This window comes from Bidens hawaiensis, unplaced genomic scaffold (genome assembly GCF_021521415.1).
Source record: "Bidens hawaiensis isolate Kalapana, Puna unplaced genomic scaffold, B.hawaiensis_p1.1 tig00002553_1, whole genome shotgun sequence".
Taxonomy (NCBI): domain Eukaryota; kingdom Viridiplantae; phylum Streptophyta; class Magnoliopsida; order Asterales; family Asteraceae; genus Bidens; species Bidens hawaiensis.
This window is the reverse complement of record NW_027491139.1, coordinates 2,796,109-2,822,946: the sequence shown is the minus strand read 5'-3', so window position 1 is coordinate 2,822,946 and position 26,838 is coordinate 2,796,109. Positions and strand designations below refer to the sequence as shown.

General features: G+C 36.5%; 1 pseudogene across 1 annotated transcript in view; it reads right to left on the bottom strand.

The window, feature by feature from the left end:
• Window positions 1–26,838, bottom strand: part of LOC143620390 (protein fluG-like) — a 43,870-nt pseudogene that overhangs the window by 11,240 nt on the left and 5,792 nt on the right. The window lies entirely within an intron of this gene.

The following is a 26,838-nucleotide window of genomic DNA, read 5'->3' as shown; positions in this document are numbered from 1 at the left end:
TATAGATGTAGAATTATGTAAATGATTTAATGTAAATAAAATCAATCACATATTAGGTGCATTGTACATCCACATTTATTTCATTTGTGCAACTACCTTGTGTTTCCATATGGGTCTTCCTAACCACACCTCACACCCCACAAGACGACGCGTTTAGCCCATACCGTGGCGGTTTATACGACGTGACTGATTTGACGACGTCGACGGTTGATTTGATTGGCGAAGTCTGTCGTTGTCCACAAATACACCCCGTTTAGACCTTAACGGTGCGTTTACACCCCTCAATTATTTAGGTTGATTCCCAGACTTGTGGTGGTATCCATTAGCATGCAAACATAAATTTTGGATACATTACATACAAAGTGCCCAAATTCCCAACTCAAGAAAATGTCTTGGATGTTTGACGGTTATTTTCCGAGCCCGCTGAGGACAAACGACGAGGAAAGTATTCCGGATTTGAATCTTGCGCCGCTGGGGTTTGTAGATTATGACCGGGGGGGGGGGGGGGGGGGGCGTTACCAAATTTGAACCAGGTATCGTCACATGTTTATTTGGGTTACCCGTCGTCATTAATTTCTGAAATTAGATTTGTTAACAATATATTTTGTTAGGAATATTTTGTGCACGACCAATCGGATTGGTATTTGGCGCCTAGCAGCAGTTCGTACCTGTCACAGCCTGAACATGATTACGGTCAGCAGTCATACCATTTATCAGGAGACCCACATTACGTTGCCCAGCCTTCGTACCATTTTAATACCGAGGAGCCGTATTCATGTAGTCAACGTTCGTACCCATTACCAGTAGGTGATGCGTATCGGTCACAACCAGAACCAGACCATATTCTTGAAACCCCCCACGAGAATGTTGATGAAGATTACGGCAGACATAATTCTGACGACGATGGTGATAATTACATTCGCGAGGCTAGGGTGTCATATAAAACGAATATCGTACGAGCCAATTTGTTTTGTTTAATAAAAATATTTTGTAATTAGTGGTTGGCTTGAACTCGTTTTAAATTTGACGTTAATACTGTTTCAGTTATTTTCTTCCCGTGAGGAGCTGGAGGGGTGGGCGAAGAAAAGAGGTCGGGAGCATGGGTGTGTTGTTGTTGTTCAGCGGTCTAGGCCAAGAGCCGTGGATCTTGGATGCAATCGCGGCGGCGAACCAAAACTCACCGCCACAATCAGGCGTACATGCAGTATAAAGAAGGGCTGTCCGTTTAAGCTAAAAGGAAGGCACAACCGTGTTGGTAATTTTTGGAAGCTTGAGGTTGTAAACGAGACGCACAACCACGACCCGTTCGTCTTTAAGGAGGATCACGCGTATCTAAGGAGAATGACCGGCGAGATGGTTGATATGGTTGCGAGGTTACACGCGGATGGCTTGAAGACATCAAAAATAGGTCCACTGTTACGCAGACAGTTTCCCGAAGCCTGTGTTATTGTCAAGGACATACACAATCTTATAGAGAGCTGGAGAAGAGAAAATACAGTTGGCGATACCCCAATGCAGGTTCACGTTTTTGAATTTGATTTGTTGCAATGGATGTTCAAAAAATATATTAACGTCAAATAAAACCGGTTGCAGGTATTTGAAAGCTTCCTGATTAATAACGGGTTCGTTTATCACACAAGGGAGAACCCAGCCACAAACCGCGTAGAGGACGTATTCTTTTATCATGACACGTCGCATAAAATGTGGCATGCGTTCCCCCATTTGCTACTGATTGACACAACGTACAACACAAACATGTACAAGTGGCCGTTTGTTCAGTATATTGGCGTGACGTCGACGTCGAAGTCGTTCTGTATCACGCACGCGGTTCTACTTAGGGAACGCCAGACGGATTTCACATGGGCCCTCGAGCACCTGAAAGGTATGCTCGAGGATTCTATTGAGCCGCGCGTCATAGTCACCGACAGAGACTCGGCCCTGATGAATTCTTGTAAACAAGTATTCCCGAATGCTACCAGAAACCTATGCCGGTGGCACATACGTGAGAATATAAAGAAAAAGTGGAAGGGTATCTATGACAGCGAGACAAGAGAAGATTTCGCTCTATTATGGACGGTCTTGTGTGAGTCTCCCACGTTGGATGAATACGAATATAACTGCTTAAAGTTGCAAGAAATGTTATTCAAAATTGGGAAAGAAAGTAAGTCGTTCTGATTATTAATATACAATAAGTGTTAATCTAGTACATTTCATAAGTTTATTTTTGTTTCGTTTTCAGAGGTATGAGACTATATCCATGATAGCTGGCTGTTACGAGACAAGGAAAAGGTTGTATCTTGCTGGATGGCCGATCGGTTAAACTTCGGCGAGAGTACAACAAACCGAGTCGAGAGTCAGCACGCGAACTTGAAAAGGCACCTTAACGGGGCCAACAACACCCTCCACGCACTTGCGGCTTATACCCTTGAGCTTATAGAAGCCCAGAAGATTGAAATCGGAGCAACATTTGAAAAATCCCGGATTACGTTGAAGAGAGGCCATAACCTTCAGGTTTTTTACAGACTACATTATAAAGTGTCGATTAAGGCTCTTACACTACTAGAAAAGGAGTACAAAAAGCTTGACAAGATGATCGAGTCGGGACATACGTGCCGACACCAGTTGCGAACGTCTATGGGGATGTCGTGTGCTTGTGAGGTGGAGCGTCACCTTGATACTTTGGTACCTATTCCACTAAAATCGATAGACCCATTCTGGAGGAAGCTTGACTTCGATCCAGTGGTCCCACAGGTAGAAGAAGAAGACTTCGAGGCAGAAATGGAAGAGCTTAAATATACGGTTTTGATACGTAAATATCGAAAAAATAAGTCTTTTATCGAAGATTTGGTCCGTTCTTCCCGGCAACTCAAATAAAAAAGAGCCAGAGAAACGGAAGGACCCTCGCGGGCGCCCAAACCTAAACCAGCAAACAAAAAAGGTCGAGGCCGCCAGGCACAGCTCGTATATCCCTTCCTCGTACCCCACTTCGTCCTCACAGAACACTGACCAAACCCCCTCATTCTTGGAGCGTTCGCGGTCGCAGTCCCATTCACAGCTTAAGATGCCCCCTCCTAAAGCTTCAAAACGTTCGTCTAAGAAAAAGGAGACTGGAGCTGCCATAGGTTTTCCTTTAGTTGTTTATCCGGAAGATGTTGCAGCGGTAAATCGGTATAAGGGCCTTGTTCCAAGTTGGAGTTACCCTTACATCTCAAGGATCATAGACGTAAAGCCTGACGGTAACTGCAGTTTTCAGGCAATTGCGGAGGGTTTAGGAATGGGTCAAAATAGTTGGAGGGAGGTTAGGGTTGCCATGAATAATGAGATGGATAGGAACCCAGATTGGTAGAGGGCAAGATTAAATACGGAGCACCCGGAGTTTTTTGAGACGACCCGTAGCCGGTTAGATTTTTTTGAAACGGTTCAAGATGCGCCCCGCAACCGTTGGTTTCAGTTACCCGCCCATGGATACGTCGTTGCTCAAGCATTTAATTGCGTTCTGATTCTCATGGAGCCGCATAGCAGCCAGACCTTTTTCCCGATGAGAGAGGGACCAGATCTGTTTCGTGGTCATCCGATACTGGCCATTGCTAATGTTACAGATACTCATTGGCTATATATACAACTTGAAGGGGATTTCCCAGTGCCTTTGCCGGTTCGTACTTGGGCGACATTTGCGAAAGAAGTGGCTTACGGCTGGAGGGCCTTGTATGAAAATCGTAAAAACGACTACGTTAGAATCATGTCAAGTTGGCGAGTCGAACATGATACAGTTGATTTAACCGTTTGATTGAATATTTAAATCGATGTATCACAGCCACATATTATACGCACCGTGTGGTTAAGTTAACATAAAAATATGTAATTTTATGTACTAATCGAATATCATTAAATATGAAGAACAATCGAACACGATGAAACAGTTGTCCAAAATAGAATCCACACGTCCACCATTAGTAGTCTTCGCACCCGTTTTAGAATGTTCGGCGGGTGCAATATTCTTGTAACATTCACACCTAGTTTATTTGAAAACGTTTGGTATTTGTTTTGGTGAAACTTGGTGAATGAGTTTGGGAGAGAGGTGTCATACGCTGTTGTTTTTGGTGATATATGGTTTATGAGGAGGTGGGGGTGGGGGGGGAGAGGTTGTTCAGATGCTTTAAATGTCATGCCTTTGCAAACTAGGAAAAAAATCCATATTCGCCACGTTAAGAGGTATATGTGGAGGTTTTATCACATTGTTTTCTGACATGTCATGAATCTTGCAGTACCAATAACCCCACATATAGTCCTTGACGTGGCGGTAGTGTTCCACTATTTTTAGCCTGTCAAATTTTGTTTCCCCCTCTTTCAGTCTATATTTCTTGTTCAGGCGACCGATTCCCCTCTTCCCGTATTATTCCATCTTCCGGCGACTGTTTGACGGATGTCTCAATCCAAGTCTAGTCAACACTCCTTTGGGTCATCTTCCAAGCCTTCCCGTGCAGATGACCTTTGTGTGAGATGCCCATGTGGAGCCGCCACATGTTACCGGATATCCAGGACCGATGCAAACCCTGGTCGACGATTCCTGTGCTGTGTAAGTCTTTAATTACTAACGAATTAGGGTTTATGTCTGTTAATCGACGTTGATTCCTTTAATTTGGCTTAGGTCAAATTTAGGTGTTAGTGTTCTTAGTCTGTTAATCGAATTAGGGGTTTTTGTTTGTTGATATATTAAGTCCATTACAGAAGGGGAGTTGTGGATGGCTAAAATGGGCCGATGATCCAACATGCCCTAGTTGTGAAAAGGTAATTCAAGCAATGGTGAATATGATGAACAAGAAAGATGAGTTTGCAAGAATGAAAACAAAAGAAGTAAAAAGCTTGAAGATGTTGCTAGCAATTAGTTGGTTTTTGTTTTTTGTTTATGTTTGTGTTTATTGACTAGCTGATAACATTGTATTTGTAGTATGGGATACTGTAATCTTTGTTGTTGTTGTTTAATGTTTAGAGTTTCATGTTTCATCTACTTACTCTCCACATTATCAGTCATGTTGCAGCCATAATGAAAATGAGAATGATCAAATTGAGAATGTTGAGAATGTTGTGAATGTAGTTCAGTTTGACAATGAAGCAAGTCAAATGGAAGACAAAGAATGTCAATTGGGAGAAGATGAGTTGATTGCTTATTTGGTGCAAGAGGATGAATTATTTAGACCAAGTGAAGAGCATGAAATACATCCGGGTGATGATTATGACCCTGAGGTTTTGAAAGCAGCTTTCGACTACACCAATGAGCCGGATGAAGATTACTATCATGATCCATATGAAAATGATCCGGTGTGGGATTCTGACTGGTCAAACAATGATTGTCATTGGAAGTAGTCATGTACTTGGTTTGTGATGCTTTATGTACTGTAATGTGTTACTTAAATTTGGCATGATTAAATGTGTTGTAATGTTTGTATGATTTTCTAGGTATCGTATTTATATTAAAATAATCATCAACCGTTTGCAACCAGGGTATAGTGAAACGTAGTGGCCGTGAGAAAAAAATGAATATCTAATTTTTAATTAATAATGATTTTTTGTCTTTTAATCCACGTGACGAATGTTATTGTGTAATCATCTCTATGTTGAATCTATTGCGTTGTTGCTACGTAGGTGATTTATAAGACTATCCACTATCACAACCCAAACAAACCTATTCCAACCCAATTTTTTATTAAAAAACTAATTTCTCTCTCTTCCACCTACATAACCCAACCTAATCCAACATTTCACTCACTATCACAACTCAACCTAAAACTAATATTTTATAGTAAATATGATTATAATTATTGTTTATTATATAATAAAGATTAAAAATAATAAAAAAGCAACTTTTTTAAACTAATTAATTTTTATATTTAATATAAAAACATATATATGTTTTAAAAATAAATAAATTACTATAAAATTAAAAACATTAAAAAAATCACATAACATTAAACATAATCAAACATAAAAGGTAATAAAAATGTATGTAATGTAATAATATAATATAAATAAAGTAATAATATAATATAAATAATACATAATAATAATAGTTTAAAGAATATTAAAAAGTACAATATATATATTTTTTAAAATTCTACAACCACTTGCAACCCATAGTTGTTGGAACGAACCGGTCGTAAACAATAATGCCATTTGTATTTTTTTAATTATAAAAGAACTTTGTCTTTTTCTCCACATGGCAAACGAGTGTGAAGAAAAATCATTGTAGTGGGTAGTCTAAGACCATTCTCGTTCGTGAACCTTTTACTAGTTTGGTTGGCACCTGTAATTAAATAAAAATCAAAATTAATGTTGGGCAATAATTTATTATATTTCACCTATAAATTGATATTTTGTCAATAATTTATAATATTTAACCTTTCTAAAAAATCTGAATATACAGTTTTGTTTTATATTTCTTATATGAGATAAAAACTAATCATATTACATATTGGTATAATAAAAAATAATTAGTTGGGTTGGTTTGTGAATGAGTATGAAAATTTGAGTACCTAGCAACATATACCTGATTACTCGACCCGATTACCCGATAACATAAACCCATTTACCCGATTATATACCTGATGTACCTGGTATAACTTATTATATTATATACATACTATATTCCAAAATATATTATTTGTCGAAAGTTATTGATGTTAAATATTTGAGACATTTTATCTTTATTGTAACAATCTTTGTAATCGATTACTTATATTTTGTCAAAACCCGGTAGAAACCTAGCATGTTTTGAGCCGGGTATACCCGACGGGTATTTTATCAAAACCCGATAAGAAATCCGAAACCCGATGGGAAAACCCGAAACCCGACGGGTAATTACCCGATTAAAACCCGACGGGTTTGGGACGGGTTTGGGATAGACTTTCATAACCGGGTATGGGTTTGGGAATACCAAAACCCGACCCATTGCCAATCCTAACTTGGGTTTTTAAGTGTTAACCGTCACGGTAATATCTTCAAGGAGGGTATAATGGTAACGTGGATCTCTAGAAACCGTGATAAGCCTGTAAAAGCCTTTGCATGCAAAGAATATTGTCGGCCTTTACCCTGTTTTTATCGATATTGTTCATTTCGAATATGATATTTGTTGGGTATTTGTAACCCTGTTTTTATCGATATCGTTCATTGTTAATGCGATATATATATACATTGCATTCCAATAATAAATGCCGATAAACATGACCTCGTTTCAAGATGCCACGTTTACGTAGTATATAACGATACTGTAATCTTTAGACTACTCCCATTAGCAAACTTTGAGTAGTTTGTTTCACTATTTGAATAAAAAAAACAATGAAATTGAAGCAAACGGGTAAGTGGTGCAAACTAGTTTTCAAACAAAGTAAACATTAAGATAGACATTGTTGTAACAAAATAGCATCTACACATGACGGAGACAAACAACAATTGCTTAAATTTCTAAATCCGTCTGCAAATTTCTAGTCAACAAGTAATAGTAATATCAGACACCAGTCTTTACTCATAGCTGGGCTTGGATGTTAGATACCCTCCTTTGATTTCCTTTTTGGGTTTTTGGGGCACTTTTGTGAAATATAAAGGGGGCATCTAGGCATCTTCATCCCCTAGTTTTATATTTATTTAATAAATACTCCAAAATAGCATCTACACAGCTACCGATATCCGCTGGACAACCGCCGTGAAGTTGACCGACGACACCGTATTATATATTATCGTGTTGAATGGGTGGAGTGATGTTGAGGAGTAACGATTTATTGTGGTATTGAGCCATAGATTATCGTTTGTTATATAGTTGGTCTCTGAGTCCCTAATCCGCCACGTTAAGGCCTTGACGGGACGTAGGAGGGTAACTCGAAATCGACAAAGTCTGAAAAGGCTGCAGCAGGAGCGTGTTATGGGCAGCGGTATGCTATTAACGCGGCGTATAATGCTTACTCCAATATTGAATAGAACCGGCTCGGCAAAAACATTTGTTTTAAATTTTCTAAACGATTACATTAGAAAATACTATTGTTAAAAATTTATATAGCATACCGGCATGAAAAAAACATCATAATCGTTGCTTAAAATTTACAAACGATTACAATAGACAAAATTAGTACAACAAGATATTATAACATATTGTAGTTTAAAATAGCATCTACGCAGCCTCGTCTCGCCACCTTTTTTCCTTGATAATCTAATGGCACGTCAATTACGGGGTCGTGGCAATGCACTCTTTTGTTCTTCTTTTCTTGTTGTTCTTCCAACAACTTAATGCCAACACCCCACTCTTGATCTTAATGACAACTTTTATCCCAATGAATAATAACTAGACCAAAATAACATCTACACGGCCAACGTTATCTCTTTCGGTTGACACTTATTTTCCTCTTAATCATTGAAATTAGAGTTGGGGTGATCATAATAATTATCTATGTATTGGATGGATATAGGGTTAGTGAGGTATCGGGGTTAATTTATAATGGGTTTTTTTGTGAAACAAAGGCGCGTATAGTCCTCAAAGCGGCGTATAAAGATAACAAAGTACATGTAAAATCTGCCAACATGTAGTAACCTGTCATCCTAAACCGCCAGGTTTCGTACCTAACGTGGCGTATACGACCTCCAAATTTTGTCTACAAAAGCCTCTCCGAATTACCATTCCTTCAACCCCACACCCTCATTCATGTTTTCAATAAAGCCTTTCACATTGTTTCATGGGTCGGTTACTATTAAAACTTATTGTTGGTTGTATAGATGTTATTTTGGAGTGACATGCAGGGGTGGGGTTGTCGTTGCCCGATGGAACTGTTAGGTATCCCTCGTCATAAATCTCAATAGCGTCGTTTATAGGCACCATGGCCGCCATTAAATGATGGAGGGAAGAGTTTGGGCATTTCGAAAGACGTGTTCCAATGAACATCTAAAACAACCACCCAAGAGGCGCCGTAAAGATGAGTGAATTCCTTTAAAAGAACATTTTCGTATATGTCAACAACATCTATACGATGATGTTGAAGACGATGATGGTTGTCGTGAATTCACTATCAAAATATGTACAAAAGAATTGCGTTTGATAAGAAAATATTATTGTGTATTTTTGAGTAATGTGTTATGATCATGATCTAATATTTAAAATATTTAAATTACAAGATATAATAAAAGTGTTGTGATAAACAACTAAATGAGAATTAACAACTTTAAAATAGCATCAACACAAATTTAGGGACAAAATATATTTAACCGTAACGTATAGAACATAACGCGGCGTAGATTTGGTCAACTGGTCTCCGACATGTCAGGAATCTTCCAGTACTCAAAGCCTGTCTGATGTACGCTTAACCTCACGGTAAGTTATTAATGCGACGTATAGTATGCTAACATACTTTAGGCACCCCAACTTTTGTGTGTAATATATATTCCAACATGACCATTACATCCAACACACCAAAAATTTCGCAAAATATGGAGAAAAATAACGACGGGTTTTTCTGTTCTCAATCGGCTCCAAAATCTGCAAGAATCAAGGACAAAAATCGGAGGCGTGTTAGGAGGCCATCTATCGTAGACGTTTCAGACACGTCGTCATGTACTCATAAGGGAGGTCCAGAAGAAGTAGATCTTGTCGAACGCCCCAAACAAACAAAGATATTTGCGGTTGAAGTTGAAGAGTCTAGGAGTTGGTCGAAGAATGCCGTTGATTTTTATAACAACGGGGATGCACCATTTTGCCATACTCGTTTCATCACCAAACCTTTAGATCGTAACTTTTGGGGTGCCCTGCTAGGTTTCGAGTCCAACGGGTGTTTGTCATCTGTTGTGAGTGACTATTTAAATTTAAATTATATTAGAACAAATTATATAGACCATGTATTATTGTTACGTATAATTTTTATATCACGAAACTTTACAGCATGTTGAAGCGTGGACACTTAGAATGATGCGTGTTAGACAGTCAAGGCTATTAAAATATCCAAGCGAAGAACAACGTTGGATGGTGTTGCCTCCTGATTTCTATGTTCATATGAAATATGCGAACTCGTTAGCCGCTAGGGAGATGGCCGGTGATAAAGAACCATTCCCTCCATTTTGGGAGGTTGATTACGTTTATCTCCCATTATGGATTCAACAATCGGACTGGCTCCTCGTTCGTATTGATATGCGGACCATGGTAATTACCCAATATTGGACCGACACGAGGTGGAGAAATGAAAAACGACGTTATGTTGCGCACTACATTGAGATGATAACTTTGTTTTTCGCGTGGTTTCTTGATGCTATTCACTATTGGACCAGGTCTACTCACCACATGAAGTATGAAATGTCTGTTGGTTTGGTTGAGGTAGATGTTCCTCAGGACAACGGTAATCTTTTTACTGCCGGGGTTCTTGTTTGCATGATGATGGAAAACCTTGTTAGAAACAAATCTTTGCTGATAGAAGATGACGTTGAAGAGGCTTGTGTTAGATACCGTCATCACATGGCAAACCAACTTTATAGATGGCGTTGTATTTGATTGTAGTATTACGTTCACATTTTATTGACTTATGTTTACCACCCCGATCCACAAACGAACCCTAAACCAATCTTCAGTTATAAAATTGTTTAATTGTTTTTTATTAATAATTGTTGTGTTTTTTTTATTAAGAGTATTTAAAAATATTAAAAATAATTTCTTTATTTAAAATTAAACAATACTAATATATTCTTTAAATTGAAAAATATAATAAAAATGTTACAATAAACAACTAAATGAGAATTAACAACGACTTCGAAACAACATCTACACAAATTTGAAGACAACGACCACTGCTCCAATTTCGAGATCGGCGTACACACCAATCTATAACATCCTCGTTGACCGAGAATGTTATCAACATGCCTTCAATCTCACTCTCGGGGCTATCAATGACCCATAAACATGTTCAGCATGTCCATGTTTGAAGAACGGCTCCAAAATAACATCTACACAACTACCAGTATCCACTGGACCAACCGAGCTATATTGAGCAACGAAACCATATTCTGTATTATTTTTGGCATGGTAATATATCTAGGATAAGGAATTAAATCGTGTTGTATGGGTGTGGTGATGTATGGGATTGACTAGTTTTGCACCTAGCTTGTAGTTTATTAAATGTTTTATACATGGTTTCTAGGGGTGTTAACCTCTACGTTAAGATCTCACCACGGCGTATATGGGTAACATGGAAATCTACAAAGTGTATGAAGTGTATTCAACCTCTCTACAAAGCATGCAAAATTAAAGTCGGTCTTACCTCTGTGTTGAGGCATTACCGCGGCGTATATGGCCTGACAAGCCTGAAAAGCCTGTAACAACTGTAAAGAGTCTGCGAAGCCTACAAAAATAATGTCGGCGACAACCGCTCCGTTAACGCATAACCGCGGCGTTGAATGATAACGTCGGTAACACTTACCGACCCCTTAAGCCCTTAATGCAAATTTACAGCGCATATATACGTAGCATTATGCTGTTAACGTGCCGTTTTGTGAACCAAAATTCTTGTCTACAAAACCCCACTAGGATTCACCATTTTTTCAAACACTAAACATTTTTGTCTACAAACACACCCTCCGATTCACTATTTTTTCTAACACAAAACTTGAACATACAACACACCCTACTCCATATAATTATTAAAATTGTGTATATAGGTCACGTGGAAAATTGTGTATAAAACCCCAAACCCCCTATCACAAGAAACCAAACACTTCTAACATATTTGGTGTTGTGTACACATATTAATACAACTTGTATTAATTAATTTAAGACAAACGTTATATCATACGATATATATATATATATATATATATATAATATAAGCATATTTTATAAAATTCGATTGTCGGTATGGCCGAATTGGGAATGTATGTTATGATGAATGACTTGATTCCAAAATTGAGGCAAGAATTAAGGTCCAAGATAACAAAACGGGTCACGGGTTGTCAAATGGATACGGGTAAATGGGTAAGGGTTTATGGATCAAAAGGCATAATATAGCAGTTTGGTCCTTTGAATATAGAGATGGAAGTAAATTGGGGTAGTAGTTTATGTTTTGGTCAAAAATGCCAAGATTTAAAAGTTTAAAAATTTGTTTTATATAATTGATTAAATAAATAGTTAATTTACTAGATAAACGCGGTTTTTCATTGATTAAATTCTCTAAGAAAATAAAAATAGGTCGGGTTACGGATACAATCATAATTGGAATTTTCGAGTTGTTACAATAATATCGTCTCATTTCCGATATAAAATATATACATACAAAGTATACTAATATTACAAACTAGTCCTAATATTTTTAAAATAGCATCTACACAACCAGAACATTAACGACAATTGCTTCAATTGTCATAATCCGCCGGCAACCTTTTGTTCTTCGATTAATAGTAATGACGCACACCAGTCATTACTCCTATCTGACCGAATTCCAAAATCCCTTAAACCTTTTGGGATTTTCGGGACTGTTGGGTTTCATGAAGGGGGGCCTCTAGGTACGTTCATCCCCGTCGTTTTATATTGATTTTAATAAAGACTCTAAAATAACATCGACACAGCCACCAAGATCCGCTCGACCAACCACGTTAAATTGACCGACGAGACTGTATTCTATATTAATAATAATGGACTCCAAAATAGCATTCACACAGCCCCAATTATCTTCTTAATTTCAGACCAAATTTATCGTGGCTGTGTAGATGCTATTTTCGGGCTCCATCGTTATTAGTTTCCAGGGTAATATATTGATGAGCTGAATTAAATCGTAGACCGATGAGACCGTTTTCTATACTAATAATAATGGACCCCAAAATAGCATTCACAAAGCCACAATTTTCTTGTTAATTTCAGACCGAAATTTTGCATGGCTGTGTAGATGCTATTTTCGGGCTCCATTGTTATTATTTTCCAAAGTATTACGGTGATGTATGGGTGGGGGGTTAACAATTTTTTGTTGTATGGAGCCTATAGATATCGCCTGTTTATATAGTGGTTTCTGCGGTGTTCTAAACGCCGCGGTTAGACCGTAACGCTGCGTATGAAGGTTACTCGAAATCCCATAAAGCTGTAAATGGTTGTCAACTACTGCAAGAGGAGCGTGTTCACCGCTGATGTGCAAAAAACAGTCAATAAATATTAACTAAATTAAACAAGTAATAAAAACTAGACTTAAACTCAACTACACAAAACACCGGCAAGTGAACCGATCAATTGTATTAAAGCTAAGTATGTCCGGAATATTGAACCCACAGGACTCTATAAATTACGTTAATTAACTAATTAGACTCGACTTACGACACGACTATTTATTATTAATGCTTTAAGGGGGATTTTTAAACTAATAATAAACTAAGATTAAACTAAGAAAGCAAATAAACAAGTAAAGGAGAAACAAGCAATTAATCACGAGATCGAAACCAATCAGAAAAGGAATCTACCTAGGTAAGAATCCCATGTATCAACAATCATCAAGCAATGGACAAATAACATGATTATGGAAACTGATTTCTAAAACATATTCATCTAACAAAACCCTAAGGACCCTTGACTGAATTAAGTGAAATCCCAAAGAACAATTATTAGATTATTAAGCAATCAGTATTATTGATTTCCGCAAAGTTATCAAATAGGGTTAATTAATAGTATCTAAAGCAAGCAATCTTACGAAACACAAAACTCTAGATAACTTGATAAACTAACATGACATCATGAACAAGGATCAACGCACTAAGCAAGAATATTGTCATGGTCTATCCTAGCATGCAATTGACCAAGACACACGAACAACTCCTCACCTTACAGCTATTGGAATTTAGCAAAGCATTCAAAACCCTAACCAACTATCAACAAGCTTCTATGATCTAATAGGCCTATTCAACCATAATAATCAATACACCAAGTAAAGATTAAACATGAACCCTAAGATCTAAAGAACACAATCAATAGAAAGCAAGATCCATGTGAAGCAATAGTTAATAATCAACCAAGATAATAAACACTTATACGCATCATGAAAGCAAAATCAAGTCTTTTACTATTAAATTAACGAAACCATAATCAAAACATAAGCCCAAAGCAAGAAACAAGTCTCAAACATGTTCATCGAACCTAGGTAGACATGAAGTCTAGCCTAGAATCATTATTAAAAACAATCCTAAACAAGTCACAAAAACAAAGAAGCAAGACATGATAAATAATGAACAAGGAACGAAAGTTAGAGCGATAAAACCCTTTGCAATTGATCCTCGAACACCCGGATGAAAGCTCTCTTGATCCTCCTTGATTCCTAGTTCCAAGACTCCTTCAAACCCTTGGTTTCTGGCTCAAAATCGGCTGCAATCTCTCCCCCTTTGGCTAGGTTCATAATGATGTTTATATATCGAAATATCGGGCTTGGACTTGCAAAAACAGATGAACAGCAGGCCCTAGGCGCCGCGCTTAGGGCTTTTCCCTTCTGCCATCGCGGGCCGCGACGCCCCTAGAGGGTGGCTACGGATTTTTTTCTTTTTTTATTTATTTATTTGTTGCTAAATCTTGTTAATTATCTTCCTTGAATCCCAAGCAACACTTAGAACTTTCTAGTCCTTCTTTTCCTTGACTTTCAAACCACCATCTATATGCAAATAAATCAAAACTCGTAAGTGAATTAATCATGTAATCAATGACGAACAAAACGAGCATAAACTTCTCATAAAATGATATAAAGAATTAAGTTTAACGTGAAGGACACCAAAAGATTTAAAACATGAAAAGCATACAATACTTGACTCAAAACTTAAATAAATAAAAGATAAACAAAACTCGAACTAAAACGAACTCAAAACATTAAATATACAAAACTTTTCAATGGATTTGAGATGTATAAATACATGTATATCAACCGCCCCGGTAAGCGTTTACCGCGGCGTAGAAGGACGGCGACTGTTGACAATGAAAATTTTTTTAAAAATCGTATTTTTTTTATATAAAACACAGTCTAAGGAATATAAATACTTTTTTAAATTAATTTTATATTAAATATGTATTGTTTATTTTTAAATAAAGACCCTTAGTTTAACCTATTTTAAACACTTTTTTTAAAAAAAACAAAACAATTATTAATAAAAATATTTATAAGTTTTATTAATTTAATAAAAAATAATGAAGTTTGGTTTTGTTGGATTAAATTGGTGGAAAAGAGAGATATTAGTTTTATACTAAAAATTGTGGTTTGGTTTGTTTGTAAATGAAGATAGTGTAAGAAATTATAAAAATAACAACAGTGCTAACAATGTTTAAACAAATTAGACAGGTCATTGTGCTAACATCTAATCTTTAAATTCCAAAATATAAACAAAGGCTTGTTTCATTAAACAATTATGATGATGATGATATGATGACAATATCATAATGATATGATGATGATGATGATATGAAACTAATATTATGTTGATGATGATATGATGATGATGATATGATGACAATATGATGATGATATGATGATGATGATGATGATGATATTATCATGACGATGATGTTATGATGATGATGATATGATGATGATGATGATGATGATATTATCATGATGATGATGTTATGATGATGATGATATGATAATCATGATGATCATGATGATATGATGATGATGATGTTATGATGATGATGATATGATGATGATGATGTTATGATGATGATGATATGATGATGATGATGATGATGATATTATCATGATGATGATGTTATGATGATGATGGTGATGATGATATGATGATGATATTATCATGATGATGATGATATTATAATGATGATGATATTATGATGATGATGATATCATGACAATATGGTAATGATATCATGATGATAATGATATGAAACTAATATTATGATGATGATGATATGATGATGACATGATGATGATGATGATGCTGCTGCTATGATGATGATGATGATGATATGATGATGATGATGATGATGATATTATCATGATGATGATGATATGATGATGATGTTATGATGATGATGATTTGATGAGGTACTGATAATGATATCATGATTATAATGATATGATGATATGATGATGATGATGACAATATGATGATGCTATGATGATGATGATGATGATGATATGAAACTAATATTATGATGATGATGTTATGATGATGATGATGATATGATGATATGATGATGATGTTATGATGATGATGATATTATGACAATATCATAATGATATCATGATGATGATGATGATGATATGAAACTAATATTATGATGATGATGTTATGATGACAATATGATAATGATATCATGATGATAATGATATGATGATGATCATGATATGATGATGCTGATGATGTTATGATGATGCTGATGATGTTATGATGATGCACCGAATTCATTATGAGCCACGGTACACACTCGTTAAGTAGAAGCCAGTTTGAGGTGGTCAGTGCCCGGTGTTCCCCGCTCCAGGGTTGAATGGAGTTCACTATGTCTGCAATCGGCCAGGATGGGATTTATTATGGTTATTATAAATATAATAAATAAATTAATAAAAACATAATATAATTATATTTAGTCATTATTCATATTTAGTCGGGTTAAACGGTATTTACAGATTCGGGTTTTAGTGAAATAATTCATATTTAGTCATTATTATTATTAATATGATTAATTGTGGCTTTAAGGAAATAAAAAAAATAACTTTCCAACAAAAACGGGGTTCACAGGGGTCGAACCCGCGACCTCTACCCACAAAGCTTCAAGTGTTAACCAGCAGGCCATAAGGCGATGTGCATAAAGAATCGGATTCCATAATTAACATACAAAGGAAGTTCATCTCAAAATTTGTTTCATATATGTGAGAGTGAACCCATATATATTTTGAGAGTGGACTCATATACAATCTGGAACTCTGGTCTGGTGGTAATACTCCTCCCTTTAATACAGAAACCCTCCTGTCAACCCGGGTTCGACTCTCATCTGCAGCGCCCTATTTTTTTATTTCCAGTTTTTCCATTTTTTTACCCAGCAAGTTAGGTTATTTATTTTTACCCACCGATAAATAACAAAAACCTAACACAACTTCCCTTCCCAACCACAACTCCAGGTAAACCCTAACTACCCACCACTGCCGCAGTCCACCGCCGGCCGTCTCTCTTTCAACCACACCGTCCGCAGCCTTCCTTTCAATCCCTATCATCCATCTCTCCTTCACTCCAGTCTTCACCAATAAGGTATGTTTTAATGTTTTGGTTCAATTATTATTTTTTTGTATACTAAAATTACAATTAGTAAGAATGATTATGTTGAAGTTTGTTAAATGATTATGTTGAAGTTTGTATGGGTTCACTCTCGTATATATTAGAGTATTTAATCGGGTTAGGGTTTGATAATCAACTTATATAGGTTTACTTGAGCGGGTTATTTAAGGGTTTGATAATCAGGTTATATAGGTTTGATAATCTTGACTGTGTTGACCTACTTAGACGACTCAACTCGGGGTGTTCAAGGCCCGGTTTTGACGGTTTTCGGGTCAAACCGAACCAAAACGGTTTGGCATTATCCAAAACTAATAACCGAACCGTTGAGATTTAAAACCGAACCAAACCGAACCGTTATTAACGGTTTCGTTCCGGTTTGGTTTCACGGTTTGGGGTTTATACAATGCACCTTTTTTTAATAAACTTAAAGAAATACTATATATTATGAAATATTAAACAGTTAATATATACGATTAAATCTTTCGTCCGGTACGATTTTATACGGTCGGTTTGAAAATTTGAAACCGTAATCTTATTTGTTTAAAATATCCATCAACAGTTGGGCTTATTGAGAAAACTAAAATGTGGCTTTTAATATATATATGATAAACAGATGGACATCATAGAGGAAGACATCATCTACCAGCAGGATGAGGAGAGGAGGAAGAGCAGCGGCCACGACGGAGGCGGCGGAGAGAACAGCCGCCAAAACCTATTGAAGGGGATGATGTGTTGGTGAGTTACCCACACACGCAGTTTGTTCAAGGGACACTCGAGCACGACCGGTACCTCCAGCTCCGATTGATGAACCCTATGCCGAATACCATTTTAAGCCTCAGTTTTATGGAGTCAGTTGGCGCGGACAACAGACTCTATGAGTATGTCGGCAAAGACACGCCGTGGATGAGGATGTTTACGATGAACTACCCCGCACACCGGGAGCTTACGCTAGAGGTTTATTCAACATTCTGTTTCAGGTTTTTTTCTTTTTACTTTAACTTTGTTTACCGCATACGCATTACTTTAATATATTCAAAACAAATTGTTTATTTTATTTCAGGCCACGGGAGGCGGGGAGGCCAGAGGTGCAGATGAGAGATCAGAACCCAGAGGGTCGGGCGTGGGAGGTTTCATTCAAGATGTTTGGGGTCGACCGGTACTTTTCATTGGAGGAGTTCGCCGTGGCGATCGGCTTTTACACCGAGGAGGAGGTCCGGCAGCCAATCTACACCGCGAGCGTCTGCAAGGCCGCAGACGATTATCTGCGCGTTTGGTGGCGCGCGATTGCGAGTAAGCCTTTCCCAAAAGGTAGCCAAGAAAAAGCCTCCTGCATCATTGACCCGTTGTACAGGTCCGTGAACCTATGTTACTTTACATTACGTTACATTGTAATATATTACGTTACATTATATTATATTTACCTTATATTATATTTCGTTTTGCAGGTACCTACACAGGCTGATAGCCTCGTCAATACAAGGTCGATATCTGGGTGCTGACCACTACAAACTCTCAGACTTGTTTTTTTTTGCGGTGCCTTCTGACGGGGATCCATTGCAACCTCGCCCATGGCTCCGCCTACTACATCGCCACATAACCTCACAGGCAGGGACAAGGATCGTTGCTCGGTGGCCCCTACGTGACGCGCATCGCGCATTATTTGAGACTTCACACACAGCTGGCTACCCTTACGATCCCGACAATATCCCCCCGCGAGCTCGCCCGTGGTAGCGCCCAGGGCATGCGTATTGTTCTCAAGTTTAAGGACCCCGACGGGAGAAGATTTGACCGTCTCGTTACGGACTTCAACAAACCACCGTACATACCGGTGCCATTAGTCGAGCCTCCACCATTGATTTCCCCGGAGGTGCAAGTCGACGACAACCACGAAGAGCAATCAGGGGACGACGACAAAGGGGAGGGGGAGGATGAGGCGGCGGATGGAACTGAGCAGGTTCATGTTACTTTTATAACTCATTTACATTTATTTGTTTCGTCAAAATATTAACGTTTAATTACCATTTTAATGTCAGCCATGGGTGCCGCAGCACGCACCGCGCACCTATCGAGCTGTGCGTTTAGACCACGCCACGGATGCACGCTTACATCCGCCACGGTGCTACGGATGCAACGTCAAATGGATTGGATGATGGAGAGGGAGGCCAGCCGACAGCGCGGTCAGGATTACACATTACCTCCCTCACGCTTTGATCACGAGGCTAGCACATCAAGGGCCGGCGCCGGCGCCTCAACCGGCGGGGACGAAGACGGGGACACGGTAGTGTAAATATTGATTTACATTACTTTGTTATGTTATGAACTTGTTATGAACTTTTAAATTTTGTATCTTATGAACTACTTATGAACTTTTATATTTTGTATTACATGGTTTTATGCTTTTATGCTTTTTAATATTGTAAGGTTACAATTATTAAAATCCAACCAACTAGTAACATAAACAAGATCATAATATTAGTTTAACTATATAATAAACTTATGAAAAAGATGTATTTTCCAAACCAAAAGAAAACAACGAGAGCTTGGATTCCAAAACACCAGAAATCAAACCAAGATGAAGATGTATATTTCATTTAATCAAATAGCCAACATGATATACATATGCATGCGCGTCACGTTCAGCTAGTTTTGTTACTTAATTTTATGCATAAGTTAATTAATTTGCTTGTAATTTTCATTTTGTTTGTTTGTGTAAGTTTATACCATGATTAGAGATCATGGGGTAGTGGGTAGTTTTTTATTTTCTTGTAACCATAACTATTTAAAGATCATGGATGTGAAATAAAAGGCAGATGTTTATGTTGAAAAGTTTTTCTTGGTTAATTTTATCTCAAATGGAATTTGAGTAAAATTGATTTTGTCTATGCTAGCTCGATTTTGGCATATCGAGTGGTGTTCTTAGACACGGTTTCTTATCCGGAGTGGTGTGTCTGTATCTTCGGTTAAAAATCGCAGCCCGACTGTTTGTTTCGGTGGTGAATCTGTATCCGAAACAAGCCGTTGATCTATCCGTTATATATTCAATTTCAGTTCCTACCCGTTACCGGTGATATTGCTATCACAACATCTCATATTATAGACTAAAATCATATTACAACATATAACAAAGTAAGAACTACAAAATTTCTCAAAAAAGACTTAATAATTAATACACATATTTTTTCGATAGAAATATAAATATATTATAATAATTAACAAAAACATAAAAATCAAAATCTTATAATTAAAATAAATATTTATTTAAATATATATCATTTTTTATCATAAAAATCAAAATCATTTTAATTAAAACAAATATATATTTAAATCAAAATGTTATACTTAAGAACTTAGGATAATATCATTAATATTAATATTAATGATAATAATAATGATAATAATATGATGATTTGATGTGGTGAGATGATATTGACCATGATTTGATTTATTGATTACTCACCGCCACGGTTAGCCCTTACCGTGGCGTTATGTGCGGTTTTCTAACCACACCGGCGGTGTGGTTAGAAAAGCCCATATAAAAACTCTTGAGTATACACAACACATGAGTCTTTTCTACCAAAGCTACAAACACCTTTACATGTAATGTGTATGCATTAAACATGACATCACGCCTTGACTGTTCATCGACATCTTCATTAAGATCAAGATTGGTATCTTCTTTAGTGTATACATAAGTCAATAATTCATTAAAAAAAAACCTTTTTAAGTATATATATATATATATATATATATATGAGCTGGTGGATTGGGAGCATAAGAGTAAGAATGAAGGTTTAATGCATGGGTGTGGGCATGATGCTCACAAAACCATGCTTCTTGGGGCTGCTAAATTACTTAACCAAAGAAAGGACAATCTCAAGGTATACTTTCTTTTCCTATAAGTTAGATATGCCATGAGAAATATAATAGAAAAGGCTGACATAATTAGCAATTATAATCGGTAACGATTCACAAAGTTGTAGTGATTTTGGTCATTAGGCATCATTTATCATTTTAGATATATAGGGCACACTTGTATAAGCTAAATGAACATGGACCCAATGGGTCCGGTTTTGGGCTTAATCGAACCACAAATCTAAATTTCGGTTTCAGAGTTTTTGAAAACTGTTCGTTTTTTGTTTTTCTGGTTTTGGTTATTTCGATTTTTGGTTTGGTTTGGTTTGGTTTGGGTTGGTTCGGTTTTGCTATTTGTGCTTGAAACTTTGGGGTTGAAAAAAATTGGCCAAAAATAAAGAACTTGGGCCTAAATGTTTTCGTTAGTTAATAATTAGTTTATTATTGTTATTATTATACATTTGGGCAAAAATATTTGGGTTAGACTATATATTAAGCTTTTGTAAATTATAATTTACTAATTATTAAAATAAGGTTCAGTTTTTTCAGTTTCAATATTGTGCAAAACTGAAACCGAACTAGAAGTTTGGTTTTTACAAAAACTTAAAAGTTAAAACCAAACCTTTGGTTTTTGTTTCGGTTCGAATATTTTAGTTTGTTTTTTTTTTCAAATTTGGGTTATTTATTCGGTTTCATGCACACGTTTTTTTTAAATTTAGGGGGTGTTTGGGATTGCTTATTTTTATCAACTTATAACTTCTTAACTTTATAAAAAAGAATAAGGTGTTTGGGATTGCTTTTAATGTGAGAGAAAAAGTTCCATAAGTTACACTTTTGTAACTTATTAATTTAATGAAAAGTTATATGAAGGTAAAATAAGGAATCCCAAACACCCCCTTAGTTTTTAGTTTTCCATCCCTTCTTGTGCTAACCGCTAATACCATTTTATTATAGGGATATTGGTTTTTAATACTCCTAATTTTCCCTCATTGGTAAATAACACTCCCAACTTTTAATTTGTCACCCACCACTCCCAACTTTCACCATATTTTCCTGTACCACTCCCCGTCTAAATGAACACTAACCTCGTTAATGTTTTGGACTAAAAATGTCATTCAAATTAGTTGAGAGGGTAAAACAGAAATTTTATTTTTAACACACAACCTCCAATTCCGGTGACCTCGTTTTTCCGGCGACCTCTTTTTTCCGGCAAATTGGAGTTTTCCGACTATCTCGTCTTTCAGAAAATCGAGATGGTTCAGAGGTGTAAAAAGGTGATGGAGATCATGAAGATTGTGCACTGGTGGAGATATGATGAAGATGGTGCTCGCCGGAAACCTGCAACTCGATTTTCCGGCACGCAGGCGATCCCGGACGGTGGCTGGGTGAGACACCGGTGGTGGCGGGGGGTGGGGGTTGCGGTTTTGGGGCGGTGGGCAGTGAAATGATGGATATGGTGTTCGCCGGAAACCTGCAACTCACCGGAAAACTCACATTCATATGTGAAGCTCGGTGAAATGATGGATATGGTGTTCTGAAAGACGAGATAGCTGGAAAACTCAAATTCTCCGGAAAAAATGAGGTCGCCGGAAAAACGAGATCACCGGAAATGGAGGTTGTGTGTTAAAAAAAAAATTTGTTTTACCCCTCAACTAATTTGAATGACATTTTTAATCCAAAACATTAACGAGGTTAGTGTTCATTTAGACGAGAAGTGGTACAGAAAAATAAGGTGAAAGTTGGGAGTGGTGGGTGACAAATCAAAAGTTGGGAGTGTTATCTACCAATGAGGGAAAGTTGGGAGTGTTAAAAACCAATATCCCTTTATTATATAAGGGAACGGTTCGGCTGATTTTCCAACCTGCATAAGAGGGAGGTGCGGGTGCATCATATATGATAAACGAGGGTGCACTTGGTGGTGCAGAGGCCATATTTGGAATGCACGTTGACTTTACAGTTCCCACCATAACCATTGCCACCCTTCTAGGACCAATGTTGGCTGGTGTATGCTTCTTTGTGGCTCGAATACAAGGTAAAGGCGGTCGTGCTGATGAACCCCACAACGTTGTGGACCCCATACTTGCTGCATCGGCTACTGTTTTTGTTGGAATCGGTCTGCCCAAGACACATATTATAATTGATGTGGCTAGTGCGTTATGATCCAAGTCGGGTCATAACCAATAACAAGCTAGACAAACACCGTAATATTTATTGTAGATATGATCTAACAAATAAATATTAACACTTATGATATTTAGAAAATGGGTTTCTAAATATTTGCACTTGAGGAATCGATAAATTATATGGATAATTTATCTAGAGAGATTATCTTATGATATTATTTAAGTTGGTTAAATTATATATATATATATATATATATATATATATATATATATATAATAATGGTTATGATATATTGCATGAAACTTATGGCATGTTAATAGTATTAAATGTCACAAAGATTCAATACACATGCGACTAGTACATGGAGTATTAGTCATTTGGCTACTACATGGAGTATTAGTGTGTTGCCAGGAAAGAAAGAGAAAATATTTCTGGTGAGACCAGCCATTTTTTTAGGGGGGGCGGGGAGGGAATTCTCACCTTTTTGTTTAAATTTACTTTCTCTTTGTATTATTTTTTGGGACACAACACATGGGATAATCCAATAATATTACATGCAATATTATCACTCTCTCACTCTCTCTCTCCCAAAATTGGTTTAAGGAAGAAGAAACACAAGAAGGGTTTTTTTGTGTAAAGTGTTATGAAATCCTAGCAAGCAAGGTGTTTGTGGAAGGCTTGGAAGGGTATACAAGCTTGAGGCTCTTCTCTATTGATGGCTAGATGTTCAAACCATCATCTTCTTCATCTTCCTTGCATTGTGAAAGGTTGTATTACATAAACACCCTATGGTTGTTGATTTTGGTAAGCATGTAATTTCGTATATGGATCCGGGGTTTGGGTTTTACATATAAAATGGGTTTTATATTAATTTAGATAACAAGATTTAAATCTTTTAATCCGCTGCGTTTTTCATATAAATGGTTTTATATGACTTTGATAATCTTGTTAAAACCCAACAATGGCATCAAGAGCCGCTTATACGAATACATGCTTCAATAGATCTAAAAAAATTTCGGGTTTTAAGGTGTGGTTCATCATATGGCCGAAATTTTTGGGGCTTTTGGTCACCCTTTGGTTTTTCAAGATTATACTTTACATGCATATAATAATCTTGAAGAATTAAGTTATTTGGATGATTGGTTGTTTTGTTTGGACAAAACCCGAAACTTTCGGTTTTTCTTATCCTTGGCCGAAAGTTTGAGGTTCAAAAAGGGAACCATTTTAGACATGTAATACATGCATATTTGGATGTTCATAACCTAGCCATGACCTTATGTTTGGATGTGTGTTTGTGTTGTGATCTATTCAATATTCAATTTAGTTGTAATATTCTTTTATTTGGGTTTGTAATCTATTTATTCATTTCTTATTGGTTTGGTAATAATAAGTAGATTAGTTGTATTTCTTTTACTAGAGAAAAATGTATTAGGATATATTTTTTGTAAAAGAAGAAGCAACAAAGTTAGGGTTTTGATTTTGGGCCTCAATGGACCTCATAGCCCAAGATGAGATTCTAGCCCAATAACCAAAGCCCAAACTTGGAGGCCCATGGAAGCTAGGAGCTGAAGTTGGAGCCCAAAAGGAAGCCCAAATAAAGTGAAAAAGTCACAACACAAAAGTGGACACTTGAGGCATTTGGATGCGGAATCAAGTGGGAGTTCACCGACACATGCCTTAGTTCACTTGGACATGCCTTTGTTCACCTGGACATGACTTTGTTCACCTGGACATGCCTTTGTGCATTTGGTCGCTATGAGAGACTTTTGGCACACTTGTTTCGGTCAACAAGTGTGGCCAAGATTAGAGGCTATGGTTATGAACTTATGGTTGTTTATTTATGCTTGCATGGTTGATTTATATATTTTGTTTTATCTTATTTAGATAAGGATAATTAATTAACTTAATATCAACAACTTGCATAAAATTGGTTCAATCATTAGGTAATAAAATTGGTTTTATTAAAGGTTAATGATTTCACAATAAAATGAGTTTTATTAAAAGGAACTTTGAAAATTGGTTTTCAAACAAAGTACCACACATTTGAATGCATGCAAATGCAAGGTACATAAATAGTTTTCCAATCTAGAATTTAGAAAACTTAAATCCCTTTTAAAACAAGTTTAACATCATCATTTTATACAACACTCGAATCATTTGGGAACTCGATGTGGGATAAAGGTCACCTAACCACATTGGAGAAAACTTGTGAGTTTGAGGTGGGTTTGTTATTGATAGGGTATAAAAGAAAAGTGAATAATTATTGATTTATGACATATATTATGGTCAATTAATATTTTAGTTTTGGAGAGAAAATAGATATGAGGTTTAATCACAAAGCGACACGTGTCACGGTTATTTTCTTTTATTAGAAGAATAGGATAGGATATATAACGGGCGCTCTTGGAGCATTAAACCATAGCGGGACATTATTGGTTGGGGCTTTGATACCCCAAGTTCTTACGTGGCGCTGGCGTGGCATTGTGAAAGGGCTTCAATGCCCCCACCATAAAGGATGGTCTTAATGTAGACATAGAAATATGTTATTTAAAGGATCGATTAAGATGGATCGAAGCAAAGCAAGTCATTGGCTTGCTTAGTGCATCATCAACTCCCATTAATTAAGAAGTGCCCCCAACATATATAATTACAGTAAAAACTATTATACAACGGGGAAACATAACTACAAACATGGATGGACACGAAATGGCTCAATATATTAACGAACGAACACAAACATGAAATTACGTTCGGTAAATTGTTCATAAACCATTCGTTTGTCCGTTAAAAGCTTAACAGACGGATACAAACAAGGTCTCGTTCGGCTCGGTTAAGTTCGTTTGGTGAATAATGAATACATGCTAGAATATTTTGGTAAGTTAGTGAACATTGTTATTCTATACTTTTCTCACTGTGACCTTAAAAATAAGTTTCACATTGGTTACCATAATGTTTATATTTAAAAGTATTATTATAGAGTTGATGTAAGATAGGTGGCTCATGCTTAGGCTTTGTGGAAACTGGGTTTTGTGGAATTGACATATTTGAAGGTGGGTCTAGTGGAAGTTAAAACTATGAGGCTAAAGGTACCTATTGCCGCCAAAAGAAGATCATCACAATCACTTTTGATTGAAGTTAGTTCTATTCCAATTTTGACCAACAAAGTCTTAGGTAAAAGTATTATAATAGAGTTGAGATCTACATTGCTATTTATTTGATGCTCTTATTAATTTTTGGGGGGTGCAGGTAGAAGAATATCAAGGCGCATACAAGATTGTAGTTTTTAACTTCTCTTAGATTTAACATAAAAAATAAACTAGAGATGGTTACATAAGTGAGTTTATAATTTATGTTGTATTAATGGAAACTTGACTCCTCTATATCTCTAATGTAAACTATCATCACTTATTTTTAATGCAATTTTTTTCAATAAAGATGTAATTGTGTTGTAGCTAAATGATTTCCAACTTTTTTTTATCTAACTAATATTTAAGTTTATTTAATATTTGCATAAATATTTATTTGTTATGTATTAGCTATCTGATTTATATTGACTAAGAAAACCACAAATGTAGTGTAGTACAAGGAAATTACACTTATTGT